Source organism: Poecilia formosa, unplaced genomic scaffold, assembly GCF_000485575.1.
Source record: "Poecilia formosa unplaced genomic scaffold, Poecilia_formosa-5.1.2 Scaffold296, whole genome shotgun sequence".
NCBI classification, from domain to species: Eukaryota; Metazoa; Chordata; class Actinopteri; order Cyprinodontiformes; family Poeciliidae; genus Poecilia; species Poecilia formosa.
In genome coordinates this window covers 54,839-78,937 of record NW_006800235.1, presented here as the reverse complement: position 1 = coordinate 78,937, position 24,099 = coordinate 54,839, and the positions used below count along the sequence as shown (strand labels likewise).

The 24,099-nt window shown below is 38.1% G+C and overlaps 1 long non-coding RNA gene across 1 annotated transcript; it reads right to left on the bottom strand.

Moving 5' to 3' along the window:
* Positions 1–2,423: 2,423 nt before the first annotated feature.
* Positions 2,424–23,973, bottom strand: LOC107838681 (uncharacterized). Its single transcript, XR_001664767.1, has 3 exons — positions 22,684–23,973; positions 10,503–10,509; positions 2,424–2,439 (listed from the first exon to the last, which is right to left on the bottom strand). It is a non-coding gene; the product is annotated as an uncharacterized LOC107838681 (long non-coding RNA).
* Between the last annotated feature and the right edge of the window lie 126 nt (positions 23,974–24,099).

Below are 24,099 nucleotides of genomic sequence, written 5' to 3'. Positions count from 1 at the left end.
CTTTTGTTTACTGTTTAATCTCAGTAGGACAAATGTGGTTTAAATGGGGGGAAGCTTATCTGACTTGGAACTTTTTATCCTGGTTCACCACAGTGCCTCTTCCTTTGCTTTCAAAAAGAACCTGAAGAATCTCTTTGCACGGCTCACATCTGTGTGGCATTTTTTCTTGACTTGATCATCAGTTCTTTCTCTTTTCATATGATGGTACACTTTCTTTTGACAAATTCCCCCTCCAAAAATAAGCAAGCTATGATTTATCTCTTTTGCAGCAATAAACTGCTTTAAGCCCTGCCTCACATTCAGATGCATGGTCTGCTTTGACACTTGGTTCTTTTCTTTTTTCTTCTATACTTGTAACTTTCTTTACTGTGTTAAGGTGCTTTGGTTATCCTGCTTTTTATGTTTGACAGTATTGTTCAAAGAGCATTTATCATCATATCTTAGAGCCAAAGAAACTAAATATCTTAACGGTTCAAAACATAAATAAAAGATCAACCCTTCCATTGTTTTTCAAATTGGGTCAGTAGCAGTGCTGACTGGAAATCTCTCACAGTAACTTTTTTTTAATACCCTACAATATGTTAAATGTATTTGTCAGTGCTTATGATCAATGCAGAAAATATAGAGTGATTTTCTCACACCAGACATAATCTATGCAAGAAATGTGGTTGAGCTTCCTGGAAGTAAACAGTTGTAGAAGTCGGACCGTCTATCACCAACAACAAGCAGACCCAAACACTTCCATGCCTGGGATTATAAAACAAAGATCTTATGGAAAGAAAAGGGCACAAAACATAGAAATAGACAAGCTTTACACATTTCCCAGAAAGAAAAGTGGATTCTTTCACAGCTGTGTTTTCTTGTAATACATCCTACATCAACACAAATTTCCATTGATCTCTGCAACCTTCCTACTGCATGCTTATGAGATAATTAGCATGGCATGTCTGAGCTTAATCACTGAGCGTTTGACTGCAATTTCTGTCTGACAGTATATGAGTATTTTAACTTCCTTCCATTCATCACATTTGTGGCATTGGAGTGACTTTAAAGAGCCAAAATACATGTTCTAAGTAACTAACTTCAGAGCCACATACAGTCTGAGAGGCATGACAGACGATGTCCTGACGATGAGTATGTTGATGCAAATCATTGTTACCAGCATTGTTACTATATGATGAACTTTTGTCTTGGACTCGATAAACACCATTATTATTCTTCAACAGCTTTTCTTGTCTTGTTTTCTGTTCTGACTTCTGTCAGTTGGTAAGTTTTGGTTTTGAGTCACTGCACCTTTAAAGTACCACTGACACGATAAAACCACTTACATGATTTAAAAAGATGAACTACTGTGCTTTCTGTGTAAACAAAAGCTTTTAATAGTAAATATTTTTCACAGACTGCTATAAAGTCCCCGGCATTGCAGAGTGTCGCTGTTTTGTCTGTAGTAATGGGGTCAAATGCTGGCGCCATCTTGACGTTATCGCTAAGCAGCTTCTTCTGCTTCATTGCTCCATCTGGCTTCATTCTCCAAAACTACAGACATCCAACATCCACTTCTGTGTACTTATGCTTTGACTTACCCTCACAAGATGATGCCTGTGTGTGACTCTTTGAGTGGAACCAACACTGAGTATGAATAAAATAAGTTATTTTAGTTGTTTTATACCAACTAAAATAAACTTTAGTTGGTAAAGTTTATTTTAGTTGGTATAAACTAAAGTGTATGTTAAGTGTACAACATAACATACACTTATGTTAGTTGCACTGGTAAATGTGCATTCACCAATAGAGTTTTTGTAATGCTTTTTTCTTGTGAGTGCATTCATAGGATGATTGTGTGTGTTAACTGGAATGTAAAGAGTGTTAAGTATAGTTCATGTACCTGAAACATTAATGTAATGTAAGTTTCTTTGTGTTGCAGTTTTACAAAAAGAATAATAACTGAGAAGATTCAGCAAAGCAGCTTCAGTCATATCTACTGTCTGGATCTCTCATTTTGTTGTCTGTCAGCAGGAACCAGGACACAATATGTTCTCATGCCTCGGGCTTGCTTCTTTTTTTGTACAATATAGCAAACTACATCCTAAGAAAATTGCAAAGAAAAGGTCAGAAAAACATTTTACATATTCCTCTTCAAAGGACAATTTAAAAACCACTTATCAAATGCTGGAGTCAGAAAAACTTGTAAACATGAAACATTAATGAGTCACTATTGACATTTCTATTGTGTTTTAGGGCAAATAACCAATCCTAAAACACTTTTCTGAAGGAATCCTTGTCCTTCCTTCTAAAACCAAAACATCATTACCATATGTGCTTGACTCCCAATTGTAAATAGAAAAATAAGACTATTTTAAAAAGTCAATAGCAGGTTTTTTTATTTTTCAAATGTTCTTCTGCCATGTTTACCGACAAAAGTTATCTGCAGCAACAACTCTTTTTTTATATATATATATTTTAGCTTTCTTTCTGATCACCACATGTGCAGAATTAGACTGAAGGGATTTGGGGCCTGATGACATGTGAAAAACTAACTATTGAAGCACTGATATAATTTGAGTGACACAAATGTCTGCAAATGAACTAATGGTAGCTACATTGCAGCCAAACGGTAACAAAAACCCTCAATTTGTGTAGAAAATTGAGCTTTCAGTTCTTTCCAATCACTGTGTTTCATATAACCACTGATGATGTAGAGCAGGCTTCTGACGGTAACCAGAGAACATCTTCAGATCATTGAAAAGAGTTTGAATTACATCAAACAAACTCACTCAATTTAGCTCAATTGAATTCAAAAAACACTTTATCAATCCTGAGGGAAAATGGAATGTTGTTGGAACTCATATCATCTATCTTCATAAAGTTGTAGATGCCATGGATAGGGAGGATTTCTTATGGTAACATGCTAATAACCAGGCAGCAAAGATGTTTTTCCATGTTTTTAAGATGTCCTGGATGACACCATCAGTTATGGGCAAGCTCTGCTAATCCACCCCATTTGCTTTTGCCACTACTCTTTGAATCTTTATCAACCTGTATGGTTAGAAACCTGGGCAGAGAAATGTTGTTAGGGATCTTTGCTCATTATGGTGGAAGGAAGTGATGACTTGAACTTCCTTCTCTCTCTGCATCCATGAAGCCTCTTTTTCAAGTCCTCTGGGATTCAGGTCGTAGTTTGGTATTACCTCAGCTTTGTAGATGGTACCTCCCCAAGCTACTGCCTTCCTGATAATTTTCACTTGAATTCCTCCTCCTCAGTGTTGTTGCTCTCCTCTTTCAGTAGTTTCACAATTGTTTTATGCATCAGTTTTTGAGTTTGGTCTTCCTTATGTACCAGAATCAATCTTCAACATCTACCGGCTGATTTCTCAGCAGCTTTGTTCTTCCTTGCATCCTTGCATCTTTCTCATCCTTTTTTATTCCTATTAATATTTGCTTCTTCTCATTTTCTCATGTAGAAACGTTGCTATAAAATTTCAAGAATAGATGTGGTTTTGTGGATCAGTGCCCTTTTCAGCGGATAGGCTGGCACTTTCTGTTTTTCTTTTATATAAACCTGTGACATTTTTTTCTTCTCCTGAGCTTAAGTGTCCAAAGTTGGAGGTGAAAGATTTTAGGCAGAGAAATGGTAGCTCCAGCTCCCTCCCACCAGATCCCCAAAGCTCATAAGTCAGTCCAGAGTGCTTTTACTCCTGCCATAACTGTTGACATTGATAAATGGGTTTGCTTCACAGCCTGCCAAAACATCTATGACCAAACAAAGGGGAAAACTCTTTGTTTGTGGTCACTAAAAAAGTGCTAAAATACCACCAGACAGCTTACTGCATTTCTAATTTATTTTTTGTTTTTGTTTCCACTACAAATGCCACTGACAATCTTAAGCACCAGAAAATAGAAGGAATTACATTTTTATGTGATGAAATAAAGTTTCTATTAAGCACTTTTGTCACTCACTTTACAGTATCTATTAATTGAATCTCTTCTGTCTTTTCTCCCATTCTGCATTCTGAAGCCAATTAATGTTTTCCTTTCACTGGTTGTAAAGTCAAAATCAGACGCCTCAGATTCGTCCCTGTTGAAACCTTCTCAGTTATAGAATGTGGAGTGAAACCCGTTGAGATCTAACTGCTTTTAGTTGAGATCATTGTATGAAAATGACATATTTCTGCTTCAAAAATACAATCTAAATTCACCACTATTTATTCAAATGTAATTTCAACCACAACGCTAAGAAAATAAGTGAAGGCGTTTTCACAATTCACAGCAGGCCTTCATCTTGTCCCTGACTCATGTCATGACAACAAACTGATGTTGCTACAGTATTGTGAAAAATACTTTCTCCTTTAGTTCTCCTTTTATCTTTTGTTGTCACACCAAAATGTTTCATCAAGCAAATTTCAATATCAGACAAACAGAACCTCATCAAACAAAACTGATAACTTTGATTTCACTCACTATGGGCCTGATATTTGCCTCCCAAACCTAATAACTGGTTGTGTCACCTTGGCAACAACAACTGCCATCAAGCATTTCTGATAGCTTGTAATGAGTCTTTTATGTAAATAGTGGAATCTGTCTCACCTGTTTTTCAGAATTGTTTCATTCTGACACACAGTTTAAGATCATGCTACAGCATCTCATTATGATTTAAGACAGGGTTTTGACTAGGCCAGCCCTTTTTTTTTCAGTCATTCCGAGTTGAACTTGAAAGTGTGCTTCAGAACTGTGCTACTCATAAGCGAAGTGTGTCAGGGTTAAAGGTCATGAACCGACTGAACTACAGAAGATCAACTAAAGCTGAAGTAATCAAACAATTACTTCACTGCAAATGTTCATCCCCTGGACCAAAGGGCGGGTTATTTACCACTGCAAGTACACGAGCACAATCTATACCACCAAGGAAAAGACAGCAGCATTACTGTCCCTGATGTTTCCATAGCAACACACCTGAATCCAGCTGGCTGGGCAACATACGTCCATTCAAGTTTGTTTGATATCCAGAAGGTCAGATTCTGCACCTGATGCTTTGGCAACAGTTGCCATGGAGACTGAACGCAGACTGGCAGCCAGACAACGATGAGCCGTTACTTACACTGGTTTCTTAGCTAAAGCTAAGCTAATGCTTGACGTATGTACATTCTGTTTGGAGATGAGATGCGCTGAATCAGGCTGATATAAATGTTTTAGCATTTATACTTGTCACTGCTTTAGCCAATATTCTCCGACACTCTAGAGGGCAGTGTAGGACAGCTATTCAAGAATACAACGCTACGACATTTAAGAAGTAAAAAACATNCAACAACTGCCATCAAGCATTTCTGATAGCTTGTAATGAGTCTTTTATGTAAATAGTGGAATCTGTCTCACCTGTTTTTCAGAATTGTTTCATTCTGACACACAGTTTAAGATCATGCTACAGCATCTCATTATGATTTAAGACAGGGTTTTGACTAGGCCAGCCCTTTTTTTTTCAGTCATTCCGAGTTGAACTTGAAAGTGTGCTTCAGAACTGTGCTACTCATAAGCGAAGTGTGTCAGGGTTAAAGGTCATGAACCGACTGAACTACAGAAGATCAACTAAAGCTGAAGTAATCAAACAATTACTTCACTGCAAATGTTCATCCCCTGGACCAAAGGACGGGTTATTTACCACTGCAAGTACACGAGCACAATCTATACCACCAAGGAAAAGACAGCAGCATTACTGTCCCTGATGTTTCCATAGCAACACACCTGAATCCAGCTGGCTGGGCAACATACGTCCATTCAAGTTTGTTTGATATCCAGAAGGTCTGATTCTGCACCTGATACTTTGGCAACAGTTGCCATGGAGACTGAACGCAGACTGGCAGCCAGACAACGATGAGCCGTTACTTACACTGGTTTCTTAGCTAAAGCTAAGCTAATGCTTGACGTATGTACATTCTGTTTGGAGATGAGATGCGCTGAATCAGGCTGATATAAATGTTTTAGCATTTATACTTGTCACTGCTTTAGCCAATATTCTCCGACACTCTAGAGGGCAGTGTAGGACAGCTATTCAAGAATACAACGCTACGACATTTAAGAAGTAAAAAACATAAAAATATATTTATGATATAGAGAAAAGATTGCGTACACTACATGTTGGGATTACAACCCATGCCTCATTGTCTGGTGTTGGGCGGCCTATCGGCTCCTGCTGTAGTTTATTGCTTAAAACATGAGTATGAGCTGTGCTGAAAAACAGGAAGCAAGACATGCTGCCTATAGCTGAACTCTAATTACTGGAGCAACATGCTGCTGATGGGCTTCCAGCTTTCTCTCATTTTAAATTTACTTTGATAGATCAGCTCTTTGATCAAATCCCTAAACTCTGATGTTCATGATTAGAGGCGTTATGAGGTAACTTCAGGTTCAACTTTCAGGTTACAGAGTAACTTCAATGATAAGTTCCATGTCGACAGATGAAATGCAAATGTGCTGCTTTTGCATTGCAAACTGTTTTAGCAAAATGCAACAAACTACTTTGTGTGTCCATTTCTAACCAAGACTAACAGCTTTTAGAATGGCTCCACGTCATCCCTGTTGTGTGAATTTAGCTGGAATGTTTTGTGTGGCTGAAAAGCAACTCCGTTTGTTTTGAGGAAAACAGCCAAATATCCATCAAGAATTATGCCAGGAACTAGCTGATGGCTAGAAAAACTGCCATTGTTGGCATCTTTCTGAGGAACACAGCTGCATTTTCCTTACACATGCACAAAAATCTGTTCTGCTAATGGTGAAAAAACACAATTTTGCAATTGCAGTTTCAATTAGATAAGAAAAAAATCACTCTTGAATAAACTTGTTCACGTAATAAATCACTGAAAAACATGCACCACTGCCATCCTGCTGCCACTCATTGTCTTCTTCTGAAGTTGTTTGTGTATCTGTCAGCCTTTACAGTGTAGAAAAGTGGATTAAAGAAAACATTCAAACCTGTTTTACAAATTCTTGATGTTGTTTACCTTACAATTATTCCATCTTGGGCGAAAAATCTCAATTATTAAAGTTAATAAAAATGTTCAAGCTGTTGACAAGAGAATGCAAAGTTTTTACTAGTATATGAGGCTGTGGCCCTCTGATCATCATGGCTCCTAATGCAACGTTCAGTCAAACTAAGTTGAGCGTTGGCACAGAGGGAACAGAGAGCCCATTAGATATTAGTGCTCGACTGTTTTCAAAGAGTCAACTAGACAGTTGGATGTAAATAATGCCCTTTGGGAGCATAAAGTGACGGGTGAGGTTAGCAGGGTTACACATTCACTTAGCATGAAAGTTTTACTAGGTTTGGGATGTTACTTAGAATTAATTAACTATTAATTCCTGTTCCAGGAATTCCTTCCCTTAATCTCTAAAATTGTCTAAACCACTTTATGCCTGTCTGTCCATTTTCAATATTTAAAGGTTTGTTCAACAAGATTTTCAATTAAAAATCCCCAGATGTCTGAGTGTTAACCTCAGAGCACAGTTCTCCGAGGATTTCATGATAAATTTCACATTTTATTACATGTTCGAAGCTTAAGATATTGTTTTATTCTCTCAACCTGTTTTAAATGTTTGTACAACTAGATCCGAATGTCTGCTGTTCCCTGGCCTGCGACGGCAGTTGATGCTTGTTCTTCATAGATTTGCTGTCATAAATCTATGAAGATTCAATAACAACAGATGACAAGCAAATGTAATAATCAAGTGACCACTGAACGCAATTTCGAGTTGCTGTTTGTGAAGCTGCACTGTCAAAAAATAACAGCAATAATTTGGATTATTTCGGCTGTCATAAGAAACAAAATTTATTCTTCAGTCATGTTTTCACCATCATTAATTTATAAATGCTACAGTTTCAAACCAAATATTTCATTAGCAAGCTAAATATCGAGTTTCAAACTCAACATATTAGAAAGTTAAATATTTAGATTGCGATTACTGGAAAATAAATTTGCATATTAGCTAAAAAATTAGTTCCAGATTGAATATTTACTTTGGGGCTAAATATTTAGTTTGAAGCTAAATATTTAGTTACTGGGCTAAGTATTGAGCTTTAAAACCAAAAATTTGGCATAGGAACTTAATATTTAATTTGAAGCTTAACAAAAAAATTGACACTAAATATTTAGCTTGCTAGTTAAATATGTATTTTAAATTGTGACGTGTAAGTGAATGGGTAATATGGTGAAAGTATGAAAGGCTAAATAAACTGATTTCTTGATTGAGTAAAGTTACAAATGGTACCTCATAGTTAGTCACATTGGATTTCATTTTTGGAGTTTCACAAAAAAGGGGTCTGGATACAATGGGAAACTATGTATTTGTAATTTTTTTGTTAGTAAAAGACACTTTTTCTTCACAGTAACAAACTACTTTGTGTTGTTTTATCTCATAAATGTAAGATTCTGAAGAAAAAATGTGCTTTAAAACTGAAGCCTTAAAGGCATGTATCCATTCATCTGCAAAGATCTGACAATATCTGTAACATTCAATGAGGCAACACTGTTTACGAATTGAGTAATGAAAGGAAATTAATTTGCAATTTGAAAAGGGCACTTTTTGCATTAAAAACATAAGCTTGTAGTCCTAATCAGCATAGCACCAATGCTGCCAAAGGCTTTTAAATCTTCACTCAGTGCCATTTTCACCTTAAATGGCACACACGGATGCTCAATATCCGGGTCACGTCTGCACTCAGACATCCGACTGAAACATCTGTCCCAAGATTGGCCTCCCCCAGAATATTAAGAAGATCACAGGTCTTAAAATCGGATGAAATACGGTAACTCCTCTCTAAAGGGACATTCTGGAAGGAGAAAATTGCTAAAAATGTTATTATTACTTATGCACTGGGCCAAACATTTAAGCACCTTAGATGGGAAATATTTATGTAATTGGGTTTCCACTGCACAGAAAACGGGCCGTACACATTCACTCTGTCAAACACACAAGCATGACCTTTTTGTTCACTAACAGGTTGAATGGAATAGAGCAACAAATCAAAGGCAGTCTTTTGGACTTTGGCATATTGACAACTTCCCAGCAGGTAGAGAATTCAATTCAATAAACCATCTCCTTCCAGAACAGAAATCCATTTGGCTCCAACCTTTCAATTTATCACCCAAAAGCAAGAACAAAAATCAAATGTAAGAAAGGTGCCAAGGAGGCATAAAAATACAACCTTCCCCTGAATAAAATTGGATACAAATATTCTTATTAGACTTTTTTGTACATACAATTTAGATTCTTAAGGTACTTTTCTTTCATAAAATGCTTCAACAGACAAACAAAATTATTTCTGCTTAAAAATGCTGTAACCAAAAAAAAACAAACAAAAATAAACTTTTCTTTGAAATAGCGCATATATTTATAGCCACGCCCCCTGCTGGGTGTGTAGCTTCCCTGTGTGAAACGTCCTCTCATTTCCAGGTACAAAGGGAAGCTGCGGGCCACAAAGGTGACAGAGAGGAGGACACCTGCCTCAAAGACATATGGGACAACCGGGCCGTGATGAGATGAGATCCGACAGCCAAAGCGTTTCCCGGAGATCCAACAGGTTGAGCAATTGCTGCATAATCGTGTGCAAGCAGAAGGGAGGTACTCTGAGTCAGCTGATACTGTTGGTACGTCAGGTTTGGACTGAAAATGAGTGGACATTTTGTCTTTCAATGAAAAGAGCAAAGTCTTGCATGGAGAAAGTAGTTTCATATTCAGTGTTATCTGAAATGTACTCAAAATTTCTGCTTCTTTTTGCTTTTAAGGACTTTTGAAACGGTCTTGATTGTCTTAGAAAAGGTATTCATACATCCATTTGTCTTATTAATATGTAAGCTTAAACATTTTTTTTGTGTGAGCATTGTAGCTACCTTGTGGTGCATAATTGGGAACAGGAAGAAAAATTATAGGCAGCTCATCACTGTTTACATATAAACATATGTAAACAAGTGTGGTGCCATCTTCATTCTGGAATCCCAAAATAAAATCCAGCCCAAAGCATTTCACATAGAAATTGCCCAGTTAGTAAATACCAATATAAACCCTGCTGTTCTGTAAAGACCTCAGAGGTCTGTTAGAAGGTTAGTGAGGAAATGGCGCCACAAAGAACGAGGGATACAGCAGACGGGTCAGGGTTAAGATGTGAAAAAGGTCAAATTTATCAGGTGCATCAGTGGCGCAGGGGTAAAGCATGTGACCCTTGTACGGAGGCCTCAGTCCACAACATGGCCGTCACGGGCTCGAGTCCCAACCTGTTGACCTTTGCTGCTTGTCTTCCCCTCCCTCACAATCCACTTTACTGCCACTTCACTTTCAAATAAAGCCACAGACTAGATGTCGGGTCTCCTGTCTGGTTTGTTTAGCTTTAGTGACACATGTTGCTACTTTTTGCACTGCTGTTTCAACATCAGCCCAATTTCACATTAAAAGCGTGCTAAACTATATTTAAAGCTGTGGACATCCGTCTAACTAACCTGGATTTTCCTCCTTACAACTAAAATGCTTTTCAATTCTTTATAATGTTAACTGTGAAAGAGAGTCTAGCTGCTCCCAGCCAGCAACCTGTTAAACAGAGCAACTCTAAATAACAAGCTTTATTAGCCTTTTTACTAAAGCCTCCTTTTGTGGTTGAACTTACAAAGCTAAAGACATAAGCTGAGTGGCACAGATCAGTCTTTTTAACACAGCTCCACACGGATATTTGTTAGGTGCGAGGAAGCTGCAAACAACACCTTGCTGGTTAAATGGCATTTTAGCTGCAGCATGTTGCCCACTTAGCAACAGGTCTCTATCTTTAGCTTCTCTGAAAGCTGCCTTCCTAGCTTTCCATTTGACTCAGATAAAATTAAACAATTCTAGGAAATTAAGACGGAACATTTAGGACCACACTAAAATTAAAGGTTGGCACATTTTTACTGAGTGTAAGTCTCAAAAATAGAACGACTTGGCCAAAACAATTGTAGTTGCTATTTTGTTTCTACTATTTCGTCTCACTAACAACTTCTTTACTGGAAACACTGGCTGTGTTTCTATTACAAATGTGTGTAAATCTTTGTTTTTAGTCTGCTAATGTCAAAAACAAACACAATGCAATTGTGGTGTTTCCATTAAATAAGAAATGAAGTGAAAATCATACGTGAATAAGTTTGATCAAGTGATAAGTCAATATAAATCATGGCATCAACAGATGTAAAGAGTTACATGAGATATAGCCAAAATTCAGACATGGCATTAGTGTTTTTCACCTAGCAGTGATCAGAGGAGACGTTGGCGTCTTATCCAGGTATTGGAGCAACAAGCCCCGCCTACATGTACTCGGCGTTTTGGGGAAATAGTAGTTGGCCATTTTACAGAAGAGCTGTGGATTCGACACGTTGGAATGACAAAATTAACTTTTTATGAAGTGTGATGCTGTGAGAGCTCTGGTGGAGCCAGCTGCACATTGTCCAAAAAAAAAACTAAAGCAAACCATCATCCTACTATTGCCAGTAATCCTACTATTGCTAGTAATAATATCTTGTTATTGATCAAGTGACTCAACTGCAATGGAAACAAAAAAGGTTTCCGTTGCAGTTTTCCAAAATACATCTATTTTGATACAGTCAAAAAAATACATCATCCTAGCGCAAAAAGCATTTTAGTGAAAAACGTGACTTTTGGAAACTGATGTGTTTCCATTAAGCCCATTTACTGTCATGATTTCAATTTGCACAATTCTCTTGCCAAAGGAAACACAACTAATGTCAGGAGAAAGCAAGACAGACATAAATAAAATGTAAAAATGGCTCCACTGTTGTCGATAACACAAGGCTAAAGTGGATGCGCACAAAGTAAGCTTCTACATCATGGCTTTTACCATGGACTGGATACCCAGTCCATGAACATACCAGTTTGTGAAGACCTTAGCTATTGTCACCAAAAAAAACTGTGTATGTGGTTGAGAAGTGCAACCCTGGATCGGTTTATTTATTACTACAAGTTCTTCTGGTTTGTCCTGATGACATCCATCAATAGAAATCAAATTCTAGTGTTTTGGTTGTTCTCTGTTTTCTTGTCTAGCTGTATTTTTGCCTGGCTCTGTGTAACTTGGGATTCAAACTGCCTTGTTAAGCTTGGGTTCACTAGCTCAGGAATTGAATGTTTTGTTTTGCTATAACTATGCTTGTAATTATCCATGTACAATTCGCATCTGTGTGCAAGTCAGAATGTGAAGAGCTTTTAAATGATTTTTTTTTTTTTAACTGGACTTGCCTGTAGAAATTTATCCCATTTTATGCTGGAACGGGGAAAAAAGTCCTGCAGCTGTTACAGAGCCGTTTAGAATATCACTGCACCTCATTTCCACAGCACAAATGAATCCTCCCCACGCTGTCGAGTAATTGAATGTTCACATGGCATTACGGGATGTTAGGGGAAGACGAATTTGTGTTCTCGGTCAGTTTGATACGCAGTAAAGAGAGTTGTTGCCCCATACAGCGTATCTCAGTTCATTACTTTTCTCTTTTGTCTGTTCCTTCTACTGTCTTATGGAACTGTATCACGAAGACGGTGGGAATAAGATTTTTTTTTCTGTCTCCTTTTGCAAGGCCAACTGTTTATGTGGACATGTGGGTGTGTGCTCCAATTACTGAAGACGAGTGAGTTCGTGACTTTCACTTACAGAATACTGAACTGCATCGTGATTCCTCTCCAAGACTGGCTATGTAAGTGATTACTGATCAGATAATTACAGTTTTTGTTGCTTATAGTTTCTTAAGTTCATTCATACAGTTTACTAAGGGAGTAAAACTTTTGAACAAAAGGAGTCTAAAACAAATTCTTACTCATTTCACCAATAATTAGCCAAGGCATGGAACAATAACTTAACTATTATATTTGAATTACATGAGGATACAAAAATAAGATATTATGAGGATAAAATCTGAATGTCATAAAAAAGTGGGTTTAAAAGGTACTCAAAAAGTTCACAATAAGGAGGAACTGTTTTTTTTGTTGTTGTTGTTGTTTTTACTTTTTTTGTCATCAATAACCAATAATTTCTTCTACTCCCTGTTTTAAATGTCATCAACTCATTTAATGGCTGTTATGTAGCCATCATCCCCTTCTTTTTTTGCCATGGCGTAGTATAGCGTTATCACCATAGCCTGTAGTAAGCTGAATAGCTGCTGCCTGCTGGGAAGTAATTCAATTTGTTGGTTTGTCTTTGGACCAAACTCTAACTAATTTACTTACCTCCGAAATTAAGAAAGCAAGTTTCTCTAGGTGCTTTCAAAAAAAGCAATTTCTTCAGCAGTGAATATGTGAAAGATGACAGAGGTTTTGGTTGCAGAGTTGAATGAGTAACCACAATAAACCTTAAAGTTAATTACGATCATATTCCAGATCCTGCTGCGGATTAGGGAGTGACACAGAGAAGCAAAGGCAAAGATTAGGGCTGGGGGTTTTGGGAATTACTGTAATCAATGGTCATCGCAACAACTAATGAGAACGGCTTCTGTGAGCATGCTGGTATAAATATAGATCAGTGATTATTGATCCTGGTGGCCCTGGACTGATAGTCCTGATGGTTTCTCTTGCACGGATCTATTTAGGAAATGTGTTTCACCTGGGATGTCAGCTCTAATTGAGTATCAGCACCGTAAAGGTGCAAGTATGTAGCATAAAGGTAGAGAATTAGAAGGTGTGTATGATGCCAATTTGCTGTGATCCCCTTAAAGCTGCTGTTTTGCAAGCATGTGCGACACAACAAGGAAAGTGTTGCTCACCTGACAGTAAAACATAATTTTGGTTGTTTTACATGTTATTTTACACGGTACACATGTACAGTGACATTTGCTATGATGCTAACTTACATTTCATAGGCTGTAGCAGCTGACAACAGAAAACTGAGACAGTGAGTGGTCTGCTGCTATCAATACAATGTCCAGCCATCAGTTCGATATGGCGTGTTTTCGGCGACAAAATTAATAGGTCAGCACTGGTACCTGAGTAACTGGTGTTGGCAAATGAGAATCATCAATCAATCAAATTTTATTTGTATAGCACATTTTAGCAGCAAGGCATTTCAAGGTGCTTTACATAATTAAAAAACAAAATAAAAACAGCATGTGACATTGGAAGGAGACTACTCACTGCTGCATTAGCTTTGAAGAGGCTAATGATACCTACTCTGGTCACCGACTGAATTGCCTATGTCAAGCAATTCAGTGGCTAATGCTAGCTAATGCTAGCCTTGGACATGCTAGCATTAGTCTTGGGTAACACAAGTGAGTTGTCTCCTCATTTTCCATGCCAAATGAGATAAGGAAAACTTTATCAAGAGAAATGATTAGCATACAATCTCTTTATGAGACATATACTAGATGAATTGACATGTTCTTTTGACAGTTTACATCTAGCACAAACATTCTGTATAATAGAGCTGAAGCTGGCTTCAGAAGGGTGGTTCCACCAGGCCCAGTGGCACCGGTGCATGGCAGCCTCGCTTCTGTCAGGCTACCCCAGGGCAGCTGTGGCTACTGTCTAGTAGCTTGCCACCATCAGCATGTGAGTGTGTGTGTGAATGGGTGAATGACTGTGGTGTGAAGTGCTTTGGGGTCCTTGGACTCTATAAGGCCCTATACAAGCACAAACCCATTTACCTTGAGTGTAGGGTTGCCACCTTTCAGAAATTAAAATAAGGGACCAGTCCCTGTGTAAAGCATGGGAGTGGGGTGGGGGTGCTGCTGCTGCTGCAGTGGCAGCGTGTCAGTTAGTGTGTGTGTTACCCAGAAAGCAGTTGGGCACAATATCGCAACACCAACACTGTGAGTCAAACAATGACTGGGGCAGCCTAATATATAAAGTACTCGTGGACCACTTCTTGATTATTACACATCCACATTTGTAAAATACGGAATAAATCGCATCCCATATCGGTTAAAAACGAGATGCTACATTTAACAGCCAATTACGGGACGGTTCCGTATTTTAAGGGATGGGTGGCGACCCTACTTGAGTATTTCAATTGGCTGTAGTTTATAAACTTAAATACTTAAGGCTCTTCGAACATGGAATAGATTGTTCTACACTAAAAGCACAATATTTAATACCCAGTTCATGATTTGTGAAACCTTTATTTGATAAGGGAAAGTTCCATATTGTTAGATTATGATTTGCTTCGTTGGTGTTCACAATGTGCCGAGTTGAGTGCCTTAGTGTGAGACCTTGAGCTCAAGCACACTTGGGTTATGCAGCAGGTCATTGGTTCAGAAAATAAGAACAAATTGATTTAGGTTTTTGGAGTAACCCAGTAAAGTCTGATTTAATAAATGCATTTGCATGACTTTTAGCTTGACTTATGAGGCTGAAATAAAACTATTCTGTAAAAAGAGTTATTGATGACAATCATCCAGGATGGTACAAGCAGTTGTATGGTTGGAGGACAATCACTTTTCCAAATAGAGCCAGGTTGGTTTGAATAGGTTTTTAGCTATCTTTTGTTAATACAAAAAATGTTAATACAAAAAATATCATACAAAGGAAACTCAGGTTTCCTTTGTATGATATTCAAATTTGTTTGTTGATCTGAAGCTGAAAATACATTTTCACAGCTCTATGCATCTCTTGTGACATTTCAAAGGAAGCATATCTTGACCTTTGTCAATGCAAAAACCTTGTTTTCATATCAAAATATGTCTGCTGTGTCCGTAACAACTTCAAACAATTTGAAATGCTCACACTGTGATTGCTTGAGTTGTTTCAGGGATTATGTTGTAGCACCGTTATTTAAAACAGGGAATCTGATCTAATTCTGTAGAGCGGCAGAGTGTAGCCGACTTGGCTGAGTGTTTTGTTCCAAAAAGTCTTTTCCACGCTGAACGCCTTCCCTCTGAGCTCTATACATCTTTGTAAAGAGCATAGATAAGAAATTTGACTTAGATAATTAAGCACTCACAGTACAGACAATGTATAAATAAATTAAGATTAGAGGATATAAAATAAGGATGAAGGAATAATACACGCATGTATCTGCAGGCATTTTTTAACTATATACAATGAAAGAAAACCTAAGGACTGTTGTAAAACTATAAAAATGCTGTGTTCATTTGGTTCATTGGAGAGACAGCCGGGGGGGAGATACTTTCTCTGTGACAATCGGTTATTGCAAAGTGCTCTGTGGTGCCAACCTGAAGGTAAAATTCAAAAGGGCAGCATTATGTGTATAGATCAGATCTGACTTAAAAATATTGACTTAACACCTTGAAATTGGGCCTCTGTCTCTTTAAAAACTCCTCCTCTTTCTGAAACTCTGCCTTCAGGAAGTCATCGAAACTTGGCTCCATTATTAAACCTTTAACAACTTCTTTACCAGCGTTGCATTTAGAAGTAGCTCCTATAATGAGCTCAGCAGTTCCACCAGGTGTTTGCTAATTGCTCCTGGCTAGTCTGAAGGAGCTGAGTGCGGGAGTCATGGAGGAGGGCCACTCTGTGAGGTGATAGCTTGGAGAGTTTACATAGTTGGAGAGAGTTTTCATTTAATTGTTTTTTGTCAATTAATAAATAGTGCTCAAGTTTTTGGTGAAACTTGGTAGCCAATGGAAGTTATTTTTTGAGACCTCATAGATGCCACTACTATTGAATTTCTGTATGATCTTTGACTGAACTGTGCTAAAGCAGAAATTTGCTTTGAGCTAAACCATTCCATGTTATGATCTTTGGGTGTTTTTGTTTTTTATCATTCTTTTTTCGTTTTGCTATTTTAGTTTATTCCTTTGCATTACTTCTTTTATACATTTATTTTTATTGCATGTGCATTGTACTTGTTTCCTTAGCGTTTTATCTTGCTATGAGTGTTCGAGCTGCTGTCTGCGTTTCGATCCAACTCCAACACCACCACACACAACATGCCATTGTAGTGCAGTCACTGTTCAAGGTTTCTTAAAAACCAGCTTACCTATTCCCTCACCTTTACACTGTCTTGTTGGTCTATCACAGAAAATCTCAATAAAATATGTTGTGGTTGTAACAAAATCTGGAAAAGGTCAAGAGTTGTGAATACAGTACATTCACAAGGCCCTGTAGCACTCAACTATGTAATATTCAGTGTATAACCTAAGGAGTGGCAGTCATTTAATGTCCCGCCATAAAAGCTGAGGATTGAATCTAATTAGAGAAGCCACGGTTTGCCAAGTTTGTTGACAGATAATCAATTACTGGCACTTTCATCCATTAAAAAGGAGCTGCTACCCAACCTACCGCTTGAACAACCACTGTCAATCAAACCAGCTCCTTTAGTGAGTCTCTACTGCAAATTAAAAGTGTGAGCTGCCTTTTTGCCCGTCCCAAAGGTTTTACACATAAAAGACCAGAATGTCTCTGGAAAACATTGGACCAGACGCGGAAGTATAAACGGTTTCCCTCTTTATTTTCCAAGACTTTGATCACAGGGTTTCAACGGCGCAGTGCCGAACTTCGTTTCATTCCTCTTACCTGATTCTTTCAACCACGTTGCTTCACAGTTGTTGTTCATCAAACTTTCATTCCCTCCTTTGTTTTCAACCCCCCAGCCACGTTCACCCCATCGGGCATGGAGGCATTGTTTAGCTCCGCTCTCGTTTGATGAACTGTAGGTTCCACATCAGGGGTCAACAGCAGCCAGTAGTGCCTCTTACTAATGCTTCTTGACTGCCATTGACCCACTTACATTGTAATGAGAGCTGGCAATCTCTTCTCAGACTGATAGATGGAGAGTTTTACCAAAGAGGATTCAGAATCTGACAAAGATCTGAAGACTTCAGAATGACTGACCTAATTCCAAAAGAATCTTGCATGAACTCCATTTGGCATTCACTTTCAAATAAAACACACAAACATTCTTTGTCGAAATTGATGAAGAACGGGCATGATTGGTCATTTAAATTGCATTTTGTGATTCATATTTTAAATGAGAAACTTGTCAAAGTTTTTAAAGACTATCAAACAGTTTGGAATAAATATAATAAAGCCCCTTTTTAAAGTCTGAACTTCCAACAAGCCTCTATTTTCCAGGTGAGTCAGTTTCTTGCATGTCAGAGCTGCAGGTTAATAGGAGCTTTGCATGAAAGTACGTCTGAACTTTCTGAATGACAGACTCTCACTCATCTTCACCTTTCTATCATTCCACTCTTCAGAGTGGAAATAGCCTAAATGAGTAGATGAGGTGTAAGCGATGAACTGCCCATCATTGTCCTGCAAATGAGACACCGCCTGACTAATTTACGATAGAAGTCAGTTTCAGTTAGCTTCGTAGCATACAGAGTGACAAAGGTTTGTGTATCAGTTAAAGCCAGTTGCCTTTAAAAATTTCCATTTGGTGTCCTTGTAAATCAGCAACATACTCAGTAGGACAACCAAAATGTGTTTGAACCTCAAGAGGCTTTGAGATACACCATGTGCTTTTTAGTCTCACTGTGGGCTGCACAGTGGCGCAGTTAGTAGAGCTGTTGCCTTGCAGCAAGAAGGTTCTGGGTTTGATTCAGGCCTGGGGTCTTTCTGCATCTTTAGGTGTGAGTCTGTGTGTATGGTTGTTTGTCCTGTCTGTCTCTGTGTTGCCCTGCGACAGACTGGTGACCAGTCCAGGGTGACTCTGCCTCTCGCCCAAAACGCTAGCTGGAGATAGGCATCAGCACCCCTCCGGACCCCACTAGGGACAAGAGTGTATAGAAAATGAATGGATGTTGTCTAAAGCTAGTAGCCGATGGTTGTTATCCTGAATTATGTAATTCTGTGTTCGATCCTTCGATTCCCGCCATCAGTTCACCATGTTTAATTGTTCTCTTTAGAGTTCTAATGCTAAAGAGGCCCCGCCCCTTGGAAGCTGTATCTACGCCTGTCAAACTTTCTGTAGCTGATGGAGCGTTAGCCCGTGATGAGAGGGATAGCTTGTATATCAGCTCATGTTAGTTACTCGTTTTGGAGCAATACCTGTGCCATATCATCAAGAGGTGTCTGGCCAAGTGACTGCTGTATGTATTAGCCATTATTCAGAGCTTTAGGTATGAACTATATGTTAGACATTAAATTCTTGGAGCACAGAAAGGATACATTCAGGAGGGACAAAAGTAAAAAAAAAATAAAGTATTGCGTTCATAAAAGAAGCATATCTTTTCTCATATATGCTGAGAAAAGAACAGGCAGGCAAATCTGTGGTACTGGGTCTCCATGTACCAACTTCCCTTCCTTATTCCATGTGGGTGTCCCATGTGATATGTCATTTGTTATCTCCCTCACTGTTTTACAGTTTACATGTTGTTCATCCTGCATCGCAGTGAGAGAAGAGGCCGTGCTGGAGAGATCCCACAGTGAGAGCCCAGATATGTCTGCTCAGCCATAACGCAGCACAAGATGTTTTTCCGATGGGACGTTGTGGCTCTGAGGATGAGTGTTGACAGTATGAGATGTCAGCTTCACGTTGTGCTGCTGAGAGATATTCTGAAGCCAGCAACCCTGCACAGTCCTTCTGAAACTGCCAAAGCTCCAGAAAAATGCTGCTATCTCTATGCAGCAGAATCCTGTAAATTATTTTGATTTTGCTATTGAACAGATTGGACAATAAATATAAATTTTGAATTTGAATTAGGGATGCAAACAATTAATCAACTTACAATTGATTGTCGATTTAATAATTTATTAATATAAAATTTGTTCCAATGTAAAAATGTCCACTTGTAACTTCTTTTAATTGTAGTTTCACAGCCATCCAGAAGGGGGCAGCGCTGGTCATCCTTAAATCCAGCCAGTGGATACAGAATTAAAGATGGCAGGATTATACTGAAATGGAAAAGAGAAATAGTTCAAGCAGAGTCCAGTTTGGGGTACAAAGTGTGCTTTAAGTGGTTATATTGTGAAATACTACCCCTTTAACTTTTTTTACATGACCTGAGCTTAAATAGCTTCAACATGTTTTATTCCAACTCTGTCCCTGCACGGCGTCGCGCTCTCTCTCTCTCTCTCTCTCTCTCTCTCAGTTTGAATCCTCCAATTCAGTAACTGTCCACAGATCTAGAAATGTCATTGCTACTGGTTAAAGTTCATTTTTAAAAGTCAGCTTCACGGTCTTTTGCGGATAATGCGCCAGCATAGCTTGACAACCAGCTATTAAAAGTCATGCTTCCATTGCCACAATGTGTGTTCATCTTTCTTTACAAACGCTGAATGGGTCTATAGGTCACCACTTAAAATAACCCAAAACCTGCACTTGAAACAACTGAGTTAATACTTTAAAAATTCATTTCCAAGTTTAATTAATTGATAGAAATTAGTTGCTACAACCTTTTGATAAATTAATGTTATTTCAACTTATTTCTGTTATTAAGATGTACTATAGGTTTTACCGTGTAGTGAAACATATGTTGTTTTGTTAGTGGTTGGTGCAGGACCTGGACCAACCACTAATTGAATATATACCTGCACTGCAGGTATATATTATATACAGGTATATATTCATATATAAATTGCATATTCATATATGCAAATATATATATGCAATTATATTGCAGGTATATAATTGCATATATACCGGCAATTATATATGCATATATACCTGCATATATAATTGCAGGTATATATGCAATTATACACCTGTGATGCAGGTATATAATTGAATATAGTTCAGTTCAGCATTTATTCACTCACTTCTGACTTTCATGTCATGTTTGTGTCACTGTAAGGGAAAACTCACTACGTGGGCACATTTATCTGAAGGCACCCGGGATGAAATAGTACAAAAGCAAGTGTTGTCTTACATTTGAGGGCTTGGACTTTTTCTCTGACATTTAAGCATGACATTTAATCTGACATTTAATTTGTAACCCTTCACCTTAGCTTAGTATGAGCTAAATTCAACCACCAAACAGAAATGCTTGGTTTTAAAATGGCAGCTGAACTGCAATGACTCTGATTCCAACATTTTTGCAGCTTGTGAGGACATTCAGCTCCTGTAAAGGTCATTTTAAAAACACCAATCTGAGTTTTGCCTCTTTTAGTTGAAGCCACCACCGGCTTAATAAGAACAGTTTTGTTTGTCAAATTTGACTTCAGTTAACAGCGAGAGGGAATTGAGTAAGCAGGAAGATCCTGTGGAGACACCAGATGTAGCAGGGAGAGGCATTAAAATGCTGGGCAGGTGAAGAGCAGGAGAGGTGTAGGGTACTGCTTTACTGCCATCTAGTGGTAAGCAGTAGAGACTGCTAGATTGCAACATTACCTCACGATTTAGACAGTGCTTAGAATTGAAATCAAATTAGTAGAATTGCATGTTAAATTCAGCTCATTTCAGATATAGCTTAGTAATCCTGAAGGGAAATTAAATAACACTGTGGCTGAGTTACTGTCAAGTTCAGAGGATGCTCAGGTTGTCCATTATGTTTTTTTTTTTATTTCCTTTATTTAACCAGGTAAACCCCATTGAGATCTAGATCTCATTTTCAAGGGGGACCATTATAATGTTCTACATTATAATGAAGAAGAGGTATTTTACGCAAGTACCTCCTGAGGTTCTACAGCAGTCCCCAAATCAGAGTCAGCCTTTTAATGGCTTGTTCCACATTTTAGATCACTGGTTCTGATGCTGCTGCCTCAACAGATGACTGCATAGGAGACTGCACTCTTCACAAAAGACTTATAGTGGATCTGAAGTTCATAAACTTCCTGAAGAAAAACGGTCTGCTCTTTCCCACCTGTTCTTTAGATTTTTTTTTACTGTTGTGTTTTGACTCCTGTCAGTTGTCTAGGTGAACAGAATTTGTACTGCTGCTTCACTATTGAAGTCTTCTTCAATAGTCTTTGACATACTCCTGCCTCACAACAGAGTTCTTTGTCTTGTTCACATTAGGGTTAGTTGGCTCCTAAATGTGGTCATGGTGAATCAGAAAGCCTGGGTCTGAAGCTACCAACAACATTGAATTGTATGAGTCCCAAGGGTGGCTGCTGCTAAGCACACAAAGCATGTTAGCAGACTCATGGAAATGCTGCAGACTCTGACAATTCAGTTGAACCACTTCATTAACTCGAGTTAGCAGATTCAGCAGACATCCTGCAAACGTGGCTGATTCTCTTGAATAGGCTAACTTACTTGAGTTCTTGGAGAACGATGGTCTCACCGGGAACGTGGCTGACTTAGAGAATATGTAGAGGAATTAAAGGTGCTAACCTCATGGAATACATAAATAAGAAATGATACACAAATTCCATTCTCTCTGCTCGTAGATAAACAGGAAGACATTTAATGCGTATCTGTGGATTCACACATCACATTTTCATCGTCTCAGAATCCAAAATGTCTTGTCTCTTACTTCTGACATCAGGTTTTTATACCATTCCAGCCCTACTGTTGTGTATTGGAAAACTTTTGACCAATGGCGTTACCGAACCTCGCTTGCATAGCAATTCTGGCTCCGTCTTACACTGGATGTGAGTTGGAAGTTCGGAGAATTAGAGGTTGACCTCCTGGAAATTAAATCTGCTCCATCAGAAGAACTATTAGTCAAGTTGTTGGTTCTTTGTCTGTCCAAACAAAGATTCTTTCTCATTCCTGGCAGACTTTCTCACACGCAAGCAGGAAAGACGTTTGCCAAAGGTTTCTTGCACAATAACTTAACGTTTCCCTCTTTGGTGATTGTTTATTCCACATCTCTCCAATCTGAATTCCTTTCTGACTTCTAGGTCAGATTGACCCAGTACATTTGACACAGTACATTTCTTTTCAGTCAAAACATATCTTAATGTGAATCAACCAACAACATGACTTTTAATTATTAATATAATTATATTTCTCTCCAAATACAGTTGAATCCCTCAGTCAAAGAGTGGGGCCATACACAAAGCAGGCATTACTCAACAGCAGTAGGAGAAGCAGAAAATAATGTTTGGTTTGTCTATTTTGTCTATTTCTGAAACAAATGTGTGGGAAGATCAGCTACTTTCCCCTGTGGATAAATGTATCTCTTGGGGACCACAAATAAAATATTGGATTGATCCCTGTGCATTTACAAATTGCAGCATTACTACCTAGGGTGTAATCATACCAGCCCTGTTTAGTACACTTTAATTGAACTCTTGTTTGTTTGTCTAGAAAATTCCAGTTCATTTGGGGAGGTGTGAATGTGCAATGGAATTCTGATGTGAACCAAAAAGTCAATAGCTGGAGAAATATCAAAGGTTGTAGGATTTCTATCCTACAACCTCTAAAATTTCACATCACTCCATTTTGATTTACAAAATTAGACAAAATAATGTTTGGCCATAGATATTATCAACAAAAAAAAGACTTTAAGTCCTCAGCAGTGTGTTTTATGCTGTGGCCTACAAGCCAGGTGCAATCAGTGATCATGGTAACCTTTGCCTTTAGATCTGTAAAAACCTTTTATAATATACATTCAGGGGAGCCTCGGGTCCAATTTCCTGCCATTCTGAAGAGTGACTCCAGCTGAGTTTTTCATTCTCACCATCTGAGACTTTCTGATTAGTGCAGAAGAAAAGACAGCCTCCAAAAATAAGCTGAGGTTACCTAACAGAGGGGAGGAAAAAAAATCTAGATCTCATTTGGTCCCTAAAACCTCAACTTAGTTCTTATGATGTTACATAACTTGTCCTGTTCCTATTAGTATACTCATTTTAGAAGCCTTTTTTTAATCTCAGCTAAAATTAGAGATTTTAAAGTGATCTTAAAATCTCTAATCTTAAAATTAGAGATTTTAAGATCACTTTTTTTTATACACAAAAACGTTGAAATATATATGCATGAACTACTTTCAGATCAGGTGCTTTGAAAGCAAGCAAGGAATAGTACAAAATCTATATAAGAGAAATACATATCTAACATGCTTTATAGCATGTTAGATATGTATTTTTGTGTGGATGACCAACTAATACAATGCATGTTTATGAAGTAGAAGGAAGAATACAGGATTTTTCACAATTTTTAACAAATGAAAATTCTGATACGCATTTGTATTCATCATTTATTTGTACCCCCCATGGCTTCATACTTTGTAGAACCACCTTTTGCTGAACTTACAGCTGCAAGTCTTTTGGGAGACTGTAGTCTGTAGCAGCTTTNTATCAGTAATAAAA